This window comes from Diadema antillarum, unplaced genomic scaffold (assembly GCF_040938485.1).
Source record: "Diadema antillarum isolate AM-2024a unplaced genomic scaffold, OU_Dant_1.0 scf00000061, whole genome shotgun sequence".
Classification (NCBI taxonomy): domain Eukaryota; kingdom Metazoa; phylum Echinodermata; class Echinoidea; order Diadematoida; family Diadematidae; genus Diadema; species Diadema antillarum.
In genome coordinates this window covers 1,840,128-1,858,999 of record NW_027270950.1, presented here as the reverse complement: position 1 = coordinate 1,858,999, position 18,872 = coordinate 1,840,128, and the positions used below count along the sequence as shown (strand labels likewise).

Sequence of the window (18,872 nt, the reverse complement as noted above, 5' to 3'; positions counted from 1 at the left end):
AAATCAAAACTTAAATTTCATTGTATTCATACACAATCATGACAACGGTCATCTGTCTAAACGTGGCAAAAAGGCATTCAATCATATTTCCTCGATTAGTTTCTGGTTTCACACAATTCAGGGCTAGTTGTCGTTAATTCTACAGTGTAGCCCGGATCTTGAATCGTTGAATTTGACGAGCGCGCAATATATTCATCTGTAGACTATACAATACGCAAAAAACACCAACATTTCATTTCATAAAAAAATAAGACTGCGCATAAACATTAATTGTTTTTCCCATCAGTTTTCATTTATGTATGTAATACACTATGTCTGTATATACTGTTATGTATGTACATAGAATCTGTATATGTCAAGGTTTAGGGGGTCTATACTTTTTCCCATCAAATCATGTTCTATTAATGTTTTGTTCAATTTCAAAGTATCAGCCATGAGTCTGTGCATGAAAGGAATCTCTTCAAAGATCTTTAGCTATTATTCTGTATCGTGATTTCTTTCATTGAGTGGTTTTATGCACAGATTTGACAGTGAAATATATATAGGACCTATACAGTACTCTCCGTGTAATCGGGTATCGCTTAAACGAGTAAATAATTTTCTTCTAATCTATAATTTCTACCCACATTTTATCGTAGATATAACACTTTAAGAAATCATGAATGTCAAATTTTCCACGGCTGACAGCATTCTCTGCTTAATTTGCAAAGAAGACTGATCATTGTTGTGGAGTGATTAAACATGAAAGCACATTTACCAGTATTGACTTGCCACACGTAAACGAACATTACACATGTAGCTGGCACTCACAATTGCATAGACAGACAGGAGTTGAACACACTTGCGCTCCAGAGTTGCTCCGCGACAACATTCATAATACGAGAAGTTTGCAACGAAAATCAGCCATGCACCAGCTCCATAATTTTGCTTTTTCCCATTAATTTCTCGAAAAGTAACCCGACGTTCTACATGACTAGTGCACGCAAAGAGACGTGTTCATTTCGGAAAAACGCCTGCATGTTAGTGAGGAGTCTATAATCAAACGACAAAGTTTCCTGAAGGCACTATTAATCTGTCCATAAAAAGAGTGTAAATTATTGCTTGTGATCGTGACTGAGCAAGTGTAAGGTACAATGTATGTATAATGTGTTGTGCAAGCACGTGTGTTAAGCATACAGAGTAGGTGTTTGGTGCAGTGTACAATGCATATGTATACACAATGTGTGTGTCAATTGTGAATGAGACTTGCTCTTCTGTTAAACGGGTACTCCGCTTAATCGGGTAAGAAACGCTCTGCCTGAGCCTACCCGATTATGCGGAGAGTACTGTACTACTATACTATACAACTATTGTTATCGTCGATAAGATCCATGTTTTATATCTGTTATAATTATCAAGATCATATACTTGGTGATTAGCTTGGCTGAATGTGTTGTACATACCGAGGCTAATACCAAGTGCAGTAGTCCTCCAACATCCACCTTCCTCGTCGATGATCATGCCACAAACGGAATACTTAAAATCGCAGGTCCAAGCTCCTATCAAGAGAGAAAAGACACATGGAGATATGATTAATTTCATGTGCTCTTTTTAACAACTTTTCTACAAAGGCAGACAATGAAGTAGTTGTAGTACTACTAAGGAGGTACTTAGTACCTCCTTGGTAGTACTGCATGGCGGTATATCAAACGCAGTAGTAATGTGTATTCGAAGAGCTTATTTGCAAAAGGGGTTAGACCCATTTTTGATGAAAATTCAGTTATTAGCATCACTGCACAGAATTCCATTTGAGCTAGTGACAGTGAAAATTTCAACTTCAGAAAACCGTTTGAATAAAATTTATCACAAAATTAGATACTTTCCATACACTTGTGTACAGATTCTCACAAACAAATACATTCTTTTCCAAAGGACTAAAAGTGGATGTAGCTTCTTTTGCAAATAAAGTCTTCATTTATTGTCAAATGTATTCACACAAAATAATAAATGTATTCATGACTAGACATTGGAAGCGTTAAAGGCATAATTTACTATTTGCAGCTGAAACAAAAACCCAGCATTAGTGCTTTAAAATAGTTCCAAAATGTGAGTTTGGGATAGAAACAATCACTGTAAAAATATGAATCCGTATAGTCAATGTCAAGTATTGTTAAATACCGAAAATGTGAACAATAGTTATAATACAAATGTTGCCAGACTGGACCGTTTACAGTTATGGTTTAATAAGAAAATGCTGATATCCCCTTATATTTAAGGCTTTATTGCAAAACGTTTATATGGTAGGATGTTTTGTGATACAACATACCTACACATAATGTATGCAGCAAATGTGATATCTTGAACATTTTTAAAATCACTGTTCCCAAAGGTAAACAGGACCTTTAATTAGGCAGTCGCAGTCATTATAGCTGTTCATGGTTTCACCAAGTGAATGTCAATGGAAAGTGTTGAGTGTGAGAAAATCCGGTCGGTTACTCACTCCCCAATTTTTCACTTTTTAGAAACAATTTGCGTTGAATTTCAAACATTTTATTTGTCTATAGCTTAATCTCAAGACAATACCAGAGACTCTGGCAGTATTTCGGGCCAGTTAACCCTAGATGTTTCAAACTGAAATTATTGTACGACAATGTCTTAGAAGAATCGTTATCATATCATTATCAAACGTGTGCATAAAAGTTTTATTATTACAATATACAGGACGGTCTTTTTCAGCTTTCCAAAGTGTCAGACCAAAACTCTTTTCCCGCATTTTGAGTCTTTGCCATTGTTGGTCCTGATTGTTTCCCATACTGGACGACTTGCAGTAGTGACTTTGTAACTACAAATACAGTGACTTTTTCTTAGAATTGTACAGCAAACGTTACATGGTATACTGCACTAATTGGAGAAGAAGGTATAAAAGAGGGACGGCCGGAACCTTACCGCTTGCTGTGGCTTGGTGTAAGAGGGCCAGCGTAATGACAATATGCCACACGTTCATTTTTCCACACAGATATTCAAAATGCAGACAACTGTCTTCTAAGCAAATGTGATGTACACTGCAGCAGCTAGGCGTTCATCTACTCTGAGAGTTGGGCCAACCGTCTTGATCCACTGATGAAGTGAGACTGTTCAGTTAAAAGCTATTACGCGAAAAGTATAGCAGCTTGCGCAAAATAGAAAGAAGGAAGTGGGTTGAAAAATAACAGCTAGCCTGACCCATGTTCTTGAACTGCATATATCAGGCCCCTAGAGTTTGGCTGGAGGGGGAGGAGCTGACATTATGTGAGCCCAACCTCACTGACAAAGTGATGGATCGAAGTGACCGAGCAGGCTTGGGGGAGGACGCAGTAATCGTGGTGTACCCCCCCCCCCCCCATTTTATTTTCCGATACGGCCATTGATTCCCCATACATCAACATGATCAAAGAATCGGCTTTAAAGGAAACCAAAACCCAAAGAGCAATGTGGATTAAGTGAAAGCAGCAACATTAGCAGAACACATCAATGAAAGTTTGAGGAAAATCAGACAATCGATGCAAAAGTTATGAATTTTTAAAACTTTGGCTTTGGAACCACTGGATCAGGAGACTACTAGAGTTCATGACACCATGTGTGGACAACAATATAAAGAAAAGATAAAGAAAATTCAGCAGGCTTTCACTTTTCTAGCGTAATGAAAGAGCACTTGACTAACCGCTTTCAGGAAGCAGGGGGGAATTATTACTACCCTTACCATATATGTCAGTATCAAGTTGATGGAATGTGTAATTTTCATGAAAAATGAATTTTTGTGGAATTCTCTTTAAATTTTCTTTACATTGTTATCCACAAATGACGTCATACGCTCTAGTAGTCTCCTTATCAAGTGGTTATTCCAACACCAAAACTTTAACAATTCATAACTTTTGCATCGATTTTCCGATTCTGTATTTGGATTCAATTTGTCTTGTACAATGCGCTTAGAAACGTCCTTATTACTCGCTGTATGCAAGTATTATTTGTTGTTGTTATTGTTGTTGCTGTTGTTATCAAGGAAAATTTTACAGTTCGAATGGCATTTGACTGCACTGTCGTGAGGACGAGAACACTGTTTATTCCTTGCAGCCAACCATTTGTTTCCAACTTTCTAGGCGGCTCTCAATTAAGTCTCTAGCTAAATCTGTAGCGCGTCTACCTCACGATCCAAAGGACCCGCGTATCGATTCCCGAGTCCCACTGAGCAATGTTGTGCGTGATCATAACGTCCCTTTTATTAAGAGGCAAAATAGTGTCCCTAAGATAGGACATGAAATGGAAGTCCCGTGCGTGAGAGAGTTACAACTCATGCACGTAAAAGATCCCGCTTCATTTATTCATCGCAAAGAGCAGGGTGTTTAACCCGGTGAAGTGGTCTCGCCTCACATTCAACTGGACCCCAAGGAAGACTATATAGCTTAACCTAGCTGAATGTGGGCTATCCAGCCATCTTCTCAGATGCAAATAAAACAAACAAATCAAAAAAGTATGTATATGCAAGTTTGGATGAGGGGGAGCTAGGGGGAGGTGCGAAATCATAAAGTCATCATCAAATACACCGTCAACTCCCACCCCCACCAAAAGAAAAAATAAATAAATAAAATAAGATTAATGTGGAATGACTCTATTCATCGTGTGGAAGTTTTTTTTACGGAACACTGCGGAATGTTGAATGAATCTAATGTTTCATTGGATAATGCATAATTAGAATGATAGCATTCACACAATATTGTGCTTCATTATCTTAAAAAGACAGTATACAGTATAGTAAAAAAAAAACATAATTTGCTGCTACTTTAGAGTACTGCAAAATCAGATGTCAATTATCAAGAAGAACGGTAGAGAAAATCATCGAAACCCTTGAAACAGACGTGAGCGGAGTAAGGAGAAAGGTTAAAAAAAAATAGGAAGAAAGTGGTCTGTATTAATTCTTCCATGTACATGATAGAAAAAAAATCAACGTTCAGTATATCCGTGTACACATTTCCGCCATTTGCGACCACAATATACAATGAAAAGCACTGAAATCGAAAACAAAATATTGCATGCACGGGACATTGACGATAATAATGTTTGCCGACATTTCCCTTTTAAAGTACATTACATCTGTGACCGGATTTTAGTGATCTCTCTTTCTATGTGTAAAAGTAAACTCTCGTACCGAGCAATTTTAGCTAATGTCTGACAATAGTACCTCCTTCCTTATGTGCGCATTGATTTAAAAATTTATAGTCAGAATATTTATTGCTTTACATATAGTAGAGGGGAAGTCGCTGAAGTTTCGAACAAACCGTGAAAGCCTCGTACAGAAAGCAATGAAATGCAAACACACGACACACATGCATGCACACACACAGACACACACACACACACCAACACGTCATGAACACGCACAGTCTACACGGTATGACGTTATCGACAGGTTTTCATGTCCACACTGTGCGGTTGCCATGGCAATGCCTCTTTATGCCTTTAACGCCATTTTGGCAACATCTTGACCATGCCAATAAATTTAAATCCAGTACACCTGTGGAATATTTCCTTATGAGGGTTCGTTGTTTTGTATTTGTTTTGTGTTTGTTTGTTTAATTATTTATTTGTTTGATTGTTTTAAATTGTTCGTTTGTTTGTTTGTTTGTTTTTTGTTGTTGTTGTTTTTGTTTTTGTTTTCATTTCTTTTTTTGTCTTAATAACTCTGGCGAAAGGTGTGTATGTTAAAGATAGAATGGAATTGAAAACAAGCACCATTTAAGTCTTGCCAGGATGCAAAAAGAGGGGAAACCCCACTGCTGTGAATTATTATAACTTCGATCAATCCAGGAAAAAAAAAAAGAAACTATTCTTGGATATTTTTACCAAGTTGATAATCAGAAAAAATTACGAGTAGATAATTAGGGTAAAAACTTTTACGATGCAGATGTGAGTTTCTTCAATTTGTCTCCCTCTACAAATGAAATTTGTTGAGATCGCAACGTTACTGCTGATCTGTAATAAGAAATAAAAAAAATATATATATATGTATATATATATATATATTCATAGATATTATATATATATATATATATTCATAGATATTTTCACCAAGTTGATAATCAGTGAAATTACAAGTAGATAATTAGGGTAACAACTTTTACGATGCAGGTGTGAGTTTCTTTTCTTCCTCTACAAATGGAATTTGTTAAGATTGCAACTGCTGATCTGTAATAAAAAAAAATAATAATTCATGGATATTTTCACCAAGTTGATAATCAGTAAAATTACAAGTAGATTATTAGGATAACAACTTTACGATGCAGGTGTGAGTTTCTTTAAGTTGTCTCCCTGAACAAATGAAATTTGTTAAGATCGCAACTGCTAATCTGAAATTAATATGCAACTTTTATGAATCACCTGTTCTTTAAGATACATTGCACCTACATGCCGATTATAATTCATGGAATTTAGATGCATTAGCTTCTCCTTGATCTACAAATACTAATAAGCTTTGAAGTTAGACTCTCATAATCTTCCATGATGGCAAAATTGAAAAGAAATTTTTGAACTTATAGGAGATCAAGACATACATGAATAGACAATACAGGTAGACATGGAGGTAAATTAATTCATAGACAAGATAGAAAGACAAACACGTAGATAGATAGAGCAATAATTATGTAGATGAATGTTGATAGAGAAAAAGGAGGACAATGCCACACAAGACCCTAGTGTTTAAAGTGTAAGCTTGTATGGGTATCTGTCTTATCACCAAGCGAAAAAAAAAGAAAAAAAAAGAAAAAGAATATGATAGGGACCTATACGTGTACATTTGAACTGATACGCCAGAACACAAAACAAAAATTCACACTTACAAATACACACACACACACACACACACACACACACACACACACACAAATACGTATCAACCTGACGCAAATACAACGTGGATTTTCCCACATACACACTAACACACACATACTTGATGAAATCACCAGTTTAAAACTTTTGTATTTTGTGTACTAGTAACCATACACCTGTCAGTAAGACAAGGGAGGGAGCTGTTGCACCGATAGATGGCGCTCTACTTCCAATCTCTATGCAGTTTTAATACATAGTGATATGACGCTCATCATTTTTGCATACAGATAATACATAAATACATAGATATTGATAGATAGATAGATAGATAGATAGATAGATAGATAGATAGATGGATAGATAGATAGATAGATAGAAAGATAGACAGATGATAGATAGAAGATAGATAGGTAAATAGATGATAAAATAGATACTATAGATGAATAGATAGATGACAGATAGATAGATAAATAGATAAATACTAGTAGATAGATAGATAGATAGATAGATGGATAGATAGATAGATAGAAAGATAGACAGATGATAGATAGGAGATAGATAGGTAAAAAGATGATAAAATAGATACTATAGATGAATAGATAGATGACAGATAGATAGATAAATAGATAAATACTAGTAGGTAGATAGATAGATAGATAGATAGATAGATAGATAGATAGATAGATAGATAGATAGATAGATAGATAGAAAGATAGACAGATGACAGATAGAAGATAGATAGGTAAGTAGATTATAAAATAGATACTATAGATGAATAGATAGATGACAGATAGATAGATAAATAGATAAATACTAGTAGATAGATAGATAGAAAGATAGATAGAAGCACTTTGTTCAAGCGATGTGAAATAAATGATATCTATATTAGTTAATTCATTCATTCATTCATTTTTTATTTCATTTCCGGCCAAACCATATAATATGACATTGCATATACACAAAGTCAGTACAAAGTAACTTTTACATGTCCAAATGAAATTTAAATACACGTCATTTGTTTACATGAAACAAAAAACATATTTTGGTAGAAGAAGTACAAGGACAAAATGTGACTGAATCATAACAAAGAAAAGGTCGGAAATGGAGGGGACTGCTAAAAAGCCAAGCTTGTAGAATGCAGTCCCCTCGGAGTCGCTTTATAATAGTAATACACGAGACATTTTAACATAATCCACGGGAACCAGAACACAAAACGAGTACGCACTCAAACGCACACACATATAACACAGTAACAAAGCAGCTCTCTTACATACACGTGGAAAGGATAATTACATATTTTTCTTGGTCATTTTCAGTCAATAAAGTGTACTAAGTCTAAGGAGGTGGACTACAGTAACCTGGAGTGTGTGTGACGAGGGACCTTTTATATACGTTTTAGAACTGAATCATTCAACTATCTGGCGCCCTCTCCAGGTGGGATATTTGGAACAGTTTAAATCAAGCAGTAAGAAACATAAATACCTTCTGGAAAACGTGAATGCCTATATCGTATAATAGGTGTTCCCTTCTCAGACAAGGGAGTACACTTTGATGGAGTATTTCAAGTCAAATAAATTTTAGTTTTTCATTGATAACATTACAAGTATCACGGTTCATTATAAGCATATTATGTGAACGGTATGTCTATGATTGATATCTTTACTGTTGTCCTCGTTGCTGTAGTTAAAGGGAAGATAAACCCCAAGAGCAATGTGGATTGAGTGAAAGCAGCAACATTAGTAGAACACATCGGTGAAAGTTTGAAGAAAATCGGACAATCAATGCAAAAGTTATGAATTTTTAAAGTTTTGATGTTGGAACCGCTGGGTGAGGAGACTACCAGAGGTTATGACGTATGAGTGGACAACAATACCAAGAAAATATAAAGAAAATTCTGCGAAAAATTCATTTTTCATGAAAATTACAAATTCCATCAACTTGATATTGACATATGTTAAGGGTAGCAATTATTCCCCCTGCTTTCTTAAAGCGGTTGGTCCATTGCTCTTTCATGATTCTAGAAAAGTGAATTTTTGTTGAATTTCCTTCATATTTTCTTTGTATTGTTGTCCACTCATACGTCATATCCTCTAGTAGTCTCCTCACCCAGCGGTTCCAACACCAAAACTTTAAAAATTAATAACTTTTGCATCGATTGTCCGATTTTCCTCAAACTTTCACTGATGTGTTCTACTAATGTTGCTGCTTTCACTCAATCCACATTGTTCTTTGGGTTTACCTTCCCTTTAAGTTTAAGCAATGTAATAATGTATGTATCTTTTGTAAAGCACACGTTACTTTTGTATAAAGCGCTATATAAATGCAATTTATTATTACTATCATTTTTTATAAACTTTGTCAATGATTTTAATTGTTGACAAATTTTACGTTTTGAGGATATTCCTTCAGGATGTCAGTGCTGAATTGAATCACCGTAGTTTCCATTTTTATTTATTATTCCAATATTTTGTGTTTCGTTTCGGAACATCGTATGATGCCATTCACATGACATTTCTACCAAGGCCATGCAAAGCATAACAATAAAGGAGATCGACAAACACCGAATATAAAAGCTTCCCAATAAAAGACAGCAACGTGTTGTTTTCTCCACTTTGGGAGCCAGCATAGAGATGATAGTACTGTCAATGAAAGCTGAATGCTACTGCAAACAATGAATGCTTGTGCAAACAATGACGATGAGATTAAAAGGTTTATGTTCCCGCGAAGCGAAAGGCATTTGAATAATTACATGACTTCTTTTCATTGAGAGCAAACAATATATCATTACTCTCAAGCAAAACGATAGACTCCAAATGAAAACCGCAGACGGTACCATTATAAACAGATCACCAGAACGTGAACGGCAGCGATCGATATTATCGATATTTTGGGGAGGTGCTCTTTTGCCGACTTTCAGCTTATCAGCGACAGCACGATCGGCTATTAATGGGGATTAGGTACGGTCATACTTGGACTTTAAGCCCGTCTCCCCCTTTCCTGGCCTGCTTTACCGAAGTTTGAGGGGGCGCCGACGGGTGATACACAGCGAGAGAGATCAGAGAAAGCTGACAAGTGTCGCGCGAAAAGTTCAAGCCAATTTTACTTCTTCATCAGCGTTCAACTTTTCTGAACCACCCTGCTTTTTGGAACCGTCCTCCTGGTTGTGCTTTTCCCACTTCATGTATTCTGGTTCAAGCTTCCCAGAAGGTAAGACAGATATTATCTCTGATAAAGATATTAGATCATATTACATTTGTAGATGAATCTACAATTTCTTGGCGAATCGGAGAGAGAAAGAGCGAATAAGGGCGTGGGGGGATCTTGAGTGAGAGAGGGACGGGCAAGAGACGGCGAAGAAAAGCGGTGGTAGATTTTGACTGTCGTTATTCACACGTTGGGATTAGCACACTACATTATCATCATTGTTATCATCTGTGCCACCGTCTGTAACCTGCCTTATTACATGTGTTACGATCAATACCGTCTTCTGTAGCCAATTTCTTCTCAGCTTTGGTCTAAATCACAGGTGATTGCGGAAATAAGTATATAATTCTTCAAACATCTTCGATCATGCTTGTTTCGTCGTCTGACTGATTCTATGTTGTGGTAGACTCTATGGGTTGTTTTGGGTAATATTCCACCGAGAGGTATAACTCGCTAATTTTCAGCAGTTCAATACCTATTCAAAAAATACTTAGGCAAAGAGACCACGGAGATATTCACTATGATAAAATTTGTGTTGATGGATAATTCATGTTGCAACAATGACTGTCTTGTAATAGGAACTTAACATACTGAAAAACCCACAGAATTTTGTCTCTTTCTACATCTGGAAAATACAAACGGAGGGCAATTTCCTACGACACACGCCAAAAAACTAATACTGAATTCACTGAAAATACATTTTAAGTAAGAAACTTGATATCCTTTAAATCCAATACACTTGAATTGTACCCCCATGAAAGAAAAAAAAAGACATTCTGGAAGTTTCTCTAAAATTATCAACCCATCCCTTCCCTGCTGGAGTAGTGTCACACAATATATGGTCACAATGTACCTATATAAATTATGTGTTCACATAGACGGCTATATTATGACAAAATTTTAACGGTCTGAAGGCGATTTCTCACTGTGCTGTGATTTTTGGATACACGTAACGAGACCGACACCTACGAGTCATACAGCCCACGAGTCATGCATCCCGTGGGTTCGACACTAAACAAACAAGGCCCACATGACCGACACATTAAGCCCGATGTTGTAATGTCAAACTCGTGGGCTGTTTTTACCTTGTGTCAACTCATGGGCTGTATGACTCATGGGCTGTATGACTTGTGGTTGTCGGTCTCGTGGGATGACCCCGTGTTTTGTTTTGTTTTGTTTTGTTTTTTTAGTTAACAGAGTGATCACACAGTAACGTTTTGTTTCACACTGTGAATAGATGATGACATTGTGTTCACAATGTTAGAACGCTTGAATTTAACAATGTGAAGAGATTTCACACTGGGTGTTTCACATTATGTTTCGCAGTGTGGGACACTGCGTTCTTCGATAATATACTATAGTGTACAACATAATATATCATAAGGTCTTATTCATCGAGGGTATCCTCTTCAGTGTTGCCACTGCTCTACCAGAGGGCCCTGCCATTGTTATAACTCTAGCGTCGCCAGCTACCCATTTATACACCTGGGTCCAGAGGGACATAGTGGGTAAAACAGTTTGTCCAGCAAGGACGTAAGCACTGGGCGGGAATCGAACCCGGGTCCTCCAATTAGGTGTCGGGAGTTTTATCCACTATATCACAGCGCCCCCAGCAAGGTTGTTCGTAAAATTTTAATAATTATTTCATACAATTTGATTATGATTGTATTCGTATTTGTAGCCGACCTTTGTAGCATGAAGCATAAACAAACAAAAACATGTAACATGTTATCGTGCTTTGGATATTACCAAAGACAACTTGTATATAAAAAAAGTAATTTGTTCAAAGATCACAATGGTCATGTAACCGTAGAGAAGAAAACGACTTTTCCTTGACAATCCAATCTTATAGTAAAGACATTCGCCAGGCATGGTCATCGTGTTGAAAGGAGAGGACTTGAATTTAGAGATTCTCTCATTTAAACAAACACAGTGCAGGTCTATTAAAGGCCTCCCGTCACAGCGTGGCCAAAAGAGTGGACGGGTATTAATCTTTACCATTGCATGAAAGGATTTTTCGCAATTACAGTTATTCGACATGCTTTGGCATGTCATCGTACTCGGTTCAGCTCTCGCTGACAGCTTTAATATATACACAACAAAGACTACAACTATGTAATAATAGTAATGTCATGGCCACCACAATATCATCATCAACAACAACGAGACAGGTTTGTTGATGTTGCTTTTTTTCTTTGTAATGCGTCTGTTTGTTTGGCCATTTTTTGGAGGTGGGAGGAGATGTTTGGGGGGGGGGGGGGGGATTACAGGTCCGTGCATAACTAGCGCCTTGTCACTTTTCACTCAGGTGTACAGCCGCATGTTTCAGCTATTGCTCCCAAAGGACAGTAGAATCTCCACACGGCAAGATGCAAATGGCGAGCGCAGGTGTGTGCTCAAGCGGTCGACTTGACCTTGGGAATTCATTTGTTAACACGACCTGCCTCCACGTAGTCCATGAGGGCGTTTGTCACAGAAATCGATGTTCGGTCAATGATCTCTATATATACGTACCAGTTTCCCCAACATGTATCTGAAAGCAATTCAAGTTACATAGATAATCAAGTATCGATGTCTGCATGTATACACAGAGCCATTCTATTTTAGCAAACAGATAACACAGTGGGAGTTTGTTTTGTGTTTCATTCCCAACTCAACAAACAAAATGGAAATGTTTATTATAAATAATTGATAAAGCCCAATAAAAAAGAAATGTTTTGAAAACCTGCTCACAAACCATAAACATCTTTTGTACAGATAAAAATATGTAAGAATATCTAATATTTTATTTTCACTTAATTTTGGAGGGGGGGGGGGGGAGAGAAGGGAGTACAACTGCGCCTGCCTTATAAACGTGCTAATTCTGATCAACTCAGCTTGTTCGTCAATAAACAAAGAGGGGGGGGGGGGTGGACTTGTACAAATTGTTAAGAAAGCTTTCATTATACAGAAGGTTTGATGAGCACCGGTGTATCTAAAATAGTTACACAATATCATACAGATAGTTCTACCTTGCCTGGCCTATCAATAAGCAAAGAGGTAAAGCTATGCCTATCAACAGATGCAATGGCATGGCCTACTAAACGAGATTAAAGGATTAAATGTGTGAGGTTAGTGTGTCATTACAGAGAAGGGAATGACAATTGAAAATCAATCGAAGGCAGTCAGCCAATTCAAATTCCATCAAAACAGTCGCCTGGTGTTTTGCGTCGGCACGTCAGTGTAAAGAAAAGAAAAAACGGATAAAAGAATCGAAGGGAGGTAATGAGGCCTATTACTATTAGCCCGGGTTTTAGTCACGCTCTGAATTCAAGTTACGCCCTCCAATACCCTCTTAATCCTATTTCCAAAGATTTACTCGACAAACGCGAGTCAATATCAATCTGAAGTGGGCCGGCTTCTGTTTAGAAATGCACCTAGCGCGACGGCCCCTCTTCATCATCCCTTAATCCTCCTCGAGGTTTTTTCTTTTCTTGTTTTCCTGGCAGCTTCATGTCTTGCATTCATCGTTTCATACAAATGTAGATGTAAAATAACTTTGAAATAAGGGTGATTGTTAAATCCAAGCCTTCATTTTGTTGCTGAATTAATTTTTTTTTATATTTAGGCCTACATAGGGCTTGTTTTAGGTGTTTTTGTTTTGTTTTGTTTTGTTTTGTTACTGTCAAAGAAGGAATTACAAAATTATTGATTTTCCCCTCATTGTGTGTTGTTTAACACAGTGTGCTTTCAGTAAAGTTAGGATTGCCATATGGATCTACTGATACGAGTAATAAGGTGCCCTAAAAAACAAACAAACAAACAAAAAACGTTTGCATGTATAGCCAGTCGGTCTTGCTGAACTTCACACTGATCTACACTCACTATAGACTAAATTGATATCAAATTTTAAAAAGACAAATTTTCTCCCTCCTATCACATCTTTCCATAATAGGTCCAACCATGGTGTATCTCCATGGTCCAACTGTAAAACGATGTGTTTGTGTAAGGGGGGGGGGGGGGGTGGTGGGGGGAAGGGTACTCCACTACAGTATTCAATTTTCAATTCAAAGTATTTTCAATTCAAGTATTGCTGTGCATCCTAAAATGCACGTTACCACGCTACGAGAGAACTGATGCAGATGACACAGACATATTGTCGCCTAACAATCCTCCCCTATACCCCCTTTCCAACTTGGGCTGCCAAGTGAAAATATGATGTACATAGAAAAACGTCATCATGATTGTGTCCAAACCCACACAGTATGATATACTGTATTAAAAACATAATTATTGTGTTCCTAGGATTCTGTCTCAGGCTCAGTCCAACGTTGCCGGAGTTGCTTGACAGCAAAAAGAAATGTGAAGATCCCTCTTTTTTTTTCTTGCTTAATCGATAGCCGATTTTGGGCTGCCCTTCCGTTAGCAACAGGCTAGATCTGACAGCAAAGGAAAAAGGACACGCTAAAGAGCAACGAAATGCCCCTTGCTGAACATCATACCCAACGATTTGGAATTGGTATTATAATGAGTGCAAACAAAACTGAGCAAAAGCAGGCATTTGATTGCTAAAGATGGGCGTGTTTCCACTCATATTATCTGTATACTTGCTTGTGAGAATTACTCATCATTATATCTGAGTAAAAAGTAAATACAATACGCCACAAAATTAAAATCCGTCCATCTTCAAAACTTTGTCTCTGTAGGACCCTATTATATCCGTAGAATGTAAAACCTCCGACATTGGGATGGTTCATGTAATAAAATATAAGGCAATAAGCACGTAAGTGGGAAAAAGAAAAAAAAAGTAAAAAAAAAATAATAACCACTCCGTCGAGCCGGATTCGAACCAGCGACCTAAGGATATCCGTGAGTTTGTCTCTACAGTCCTCCGCTCTACCAACTGAGCTATCGACGGGGAGTTGAATGCTATGTGGATCCTCAGAGTCCTATTGTTATACTCGGAATATTCGTCTGTATTTACAGTGCGTAATTACAGTCGTGTTATAGATGGACACCGCCTGGCTTGGACTCTAGTATAAGCCAGTTCGTAATTAGCTCATTCTGTGAACGTTGGTACAAATGACCTTTCTTTTTTCTCAGTTGGTTAGGCACTTCACTTGTATTCAAAGCAACATAATGCGTACCGGTAAGTTTGCCCGGCGTAACAATTTATAGAATTCGTGTTAAACAAAAAATGAAAATAAAAATTAAAAAATGAAAAAAAAATGATCTTGCATATAGTGAGACCAGGTGGCCAGAATAGTCCGTCAAACAACCTTCGGGGGAAGCATCCATTTCTTTGTTTTGTATTGAATGCATTAAAACATGAATTTAATCGTATTGCCAAGTACCAGGTTTGCTGTCAGATGGATGTACTGGCAAGTATCATTTACAGAGATCGCATGAATAATCATTATATGACAGATGCTTATCTCCGTGAATTTAAAAACCATCATGCGTCTTGGTACGAATGACCTTTTTCTGCTCATGCGCAAAGTAGAACTACGAACTGGCTTATAGAGTATGCTGTTCACATTTTCTGTGAAGCAGAAAAAAAAAAAGATGCAGTACTGTGCAAGAAAATCTTGGTTCTGTATATTGGCCGGCCTGTGTGATGGTCAAGAATTTGAATAGCTGAATTTGAATCATTTCTCTAGCTGAAACCTGTAGTGATGTGTGTGAGTTTACCTCGCCATTAAAGTACGTATAATAAAATCATGATTGTAAAGAAAATCAAATCAAACAATTCAATTTCGAACTAAAACAAGCCCATTATGATAACTGTCAGTGCATGACTACCCGAGCAGTTTACTCTGGATAAATAGATGAATAGAATAATAAATGAGTTGATAAAAATCATTATTGTAAACACACAGTTGTCAACATGCACATAATATTGTAATGTTACATTGATGTATGAACAGAGAGACATACATACAGACGGACAGACAGATAATATTGATAAATTAATATCATATTATCAATATAAAAAAAATCATCATATCATTCAATCAATGAATAGTGTAATATGCCTATATGTCAACGAGGTCAGGTATATACTAGTACTCGTATACACTGTATGTAAAAAAAAAAGAGTAATGAAGAACAGGCAATATAAATGACCCTTAAGAATCAGCGATGTTCTTTGATAAAGACGTATATCAAAAGGGATAAAGCAAAAAAAAAAAAAAAAAAAAAGACCACTCCGTCGAGCCGGATTCGAACCAGCGACCTAAGGATGTCAGTGAGCTTGCCTCTACAGTCCTCCGCTCTACCAACTGAGCTATCGACGGGTAGCTGCCCATGAGGGCGCTCGATTTTGTATAGTATCGAAAACACAGTGCGCGAGGGTCTGCGAGTGAATCATCGCTCAGCGTGTATAGAAATCGTGATAAGAAGGCATGCATTCTAACGAGGCATATCAAAGACTTCCCGTATGAAAATAGGTCAGGCACCACGTGCGAACGCTGATTGCGCAATAGCAGCTCAGAATACAGTAGGCCCTTCACACGACACACACAGGTTGTCATGCTGGTTTAGCGACGCTTTTATGTAGAACCACACTGGTCAAAGTACATGTTTTACACGGCCATTGGGAAGGTATGATGATGTGCTATAAAACGCACAAGCAATGTACATAGCGAGGAGCAACCCCTAGCGACTGACCATATGGTCAGTCGCTGGTCAGTCGCTAGGGGTTGCTACTCGCTACTACAATTGTACATGTACATTAACCATTGCAGTATAAATTGTCATACTGCAAGTATATTATACTGCAAGTTAGTTACTGGTATGTACTTTTTTTTTTTCCTACATACACTGTGGCACTGGCTAAGAGTAGACCACATTTAAACACGAGCCGGAATATCTCGATTGCATTGAAACGCTAAATTCACGTTTCTCTATCACGTTATATTACGTCGAAGAATGAACAACTATTGCTGTTTTCTCTCAATTCATATTTAATAGGCCTATATATCTTCAGAAATTCAGGATCGCAACTGATAACAATTAAAAGGTGCTTGCCGATATAAGCGCTTGCGTGTACAGGATATGTATTTGTAATAGCCAGGCATGCTTTAAGCCATTCATCTGCACTCAAGTGCTATGAATCAAATGATTGATATCAAATTAATCTAAAAGACAAATGCCATTTGATTTATAAGAGCAGCACTCTACATTCTCATAATAGATCCTACACTGGTAGAATGGTAGGTGTGTGTGTAGGGGGAGGGGGCATAGAAATTATTGTCCTTAGAATCTCTGCGGTGGGGGGGGGGGGGGAGGTCACCTCACCAATGTCGTGCACCCTAAAACTGCATGTAATAACGAGTTCTCTATGCGGACTGAAACATCGTTTAACACAGAAACTACTAGTACTGCTGTTGGTGGTTGGGTTTCCGGACACTTAAGTTCGCGCATGAAAACTTACCTATTTTACATAGAATATGCACCCTTTACCTCAAAGACTTGATAATTATAGACTCCTCATATACTAGACAACATACTCTGAAAACGGCGTGAGAATTAACCTGCTAAATCGTTGAATTTCCCCTTCAAAGTGACTCCATGTACGCGTCCGGTCCCACAACGCTTGGTCATACCGCTGTTTTCAATCAAGTGGATTAGGATATAATTTCTGCGAAGAAAAGACAAAAGGAAAATTGTGGCAGTCAAGAGTAGCAACTCGTTCAATAATACGCCACGAAACGATTTTTGCAATGATCTTAGAAGATAGCTCTTTTCAAATGTTTCACATTTTTCGTCTGTTCCCAATATACGTGGAAGTATCTGTATGTATGTATTATATTGCATTATATCTCACGATCTATGTCTTGCTTTATTTTCAAATTGCTCCAAAAAAAAAAATGAACCGATAAATGCAGGCTTTTATGTGATATTTTGTTGATGATGGAAACGAATTGAATTGAATTGAATGGAATTGTAAAATTGAAATAAAAGATTCGTAAATGATGAACAAACGTAATGAATGAGTTCAAACAAAGCGAAGTAAAAAGCAGCCATTCGATGGCTGAAGGCAGATGTGTCTCTATCCATTCTATTTCCACTGCGCCTTGTGCACAATCATGTGGAATTGGCGCATTGTATAAGAACTTTCAATTATCATCATTATCATTATTAGTATTAGTATTATTATCATTATTATTATTAGTAGTAGTACTAGAAGTCATATTATTATCATTATTATTATTATTATTATTATTATTATTATTATTATTATTATTATTATTAATGGTCGTGAGAATAATGGATATGTATGAGTATCAAAAAAAAAATTCTTTCACTATTGAAAAACACGCCAAAAAAGAGGCAACCAAAGCTTTTCAGAAATAATGCCTCTTCACATCCCTAGAATGTATATCCACACACACACACACACACACACACACACAAAAAAAAAAAAAAAAAAACCTCGACAGATTTGGTATAGTTCAACGAAAAGACGAGCTATGAGACAGGAGAGGGGAAAATGACAAAGACAGAAGGTAAAAAATAATTAACCACTCCGTCGAGCCGGATTCGAACCAGCGACCTAAGGATATCAGTGAGTTTGCCTCTACAGTCCTCCGCTCTACCAACTGAGCTATCGACGGGGAGTTGAGGACAGGTGTGTCAATAGAGGTCTGATTGTTTGCACTTCAACCAGAGACTTGGCGGAACAGCATTGATAACTCCCCTGCCGATTAGCGCATGATTATAATCCTGCATGGATTCTCCGTGGCTTGAACTTCCGTCTGGTACACACAGTTTGTAATCAGCTCATGCGCACATTGGTACAAATGACCATTTTTTCGGTTGGTTAGGCACTTCAGTCGTTTTAAAGCGGC

General features: G+C 37.3%; 3 non-coding genes across 3 annotated transcripts; all 3 read right to left on the bottom strand.

Moving 5' to 3' along the window:
* Positions 1-14,849: 14,849 nt before the first annotated feature.
* Trnay-gua (transfer RNA tyrosine (anticodon GUA)) lies at positions 14,850-14,938 on the bottom strand. The gene is given in 2 exon segments: positions 14,850-14,885; positions 14,902-14,938. It is a non-coding gene; the product is annotated as a tRNA-Tyr (tRNA).
* A 1,289-nt stretch (positions 14,939-16,227) lies between these two features.
* Positions 16,228-16,316, bottom strand: Trnay-gua (transfer RNA tyrosine (anticodon GUA)). The gene is given in 2 exon segments: positions 16,228-16,263; positions 16,280-16,316. It is a non-coding gene; the product is annotated as a tRNA-Tyr (tRNA).
* A 2,233-nt stretch (positions 16,317-18,549) lies between these two features.
* On the bottom strand, positions 18,550-18,638 carry Trnay-gua (transfer RNA tyrosine (anticodon GUA)). Its single transcript is given in 2 exon segments — positions 18,550-18,585; positions 18,602-18,638. It is a non-coding gene; the product is annotated as a tRNA-Tyr (tRNA).
* Between the last annotated feature and the right edge of the window lie 234 nt (positions 18,639-18,872).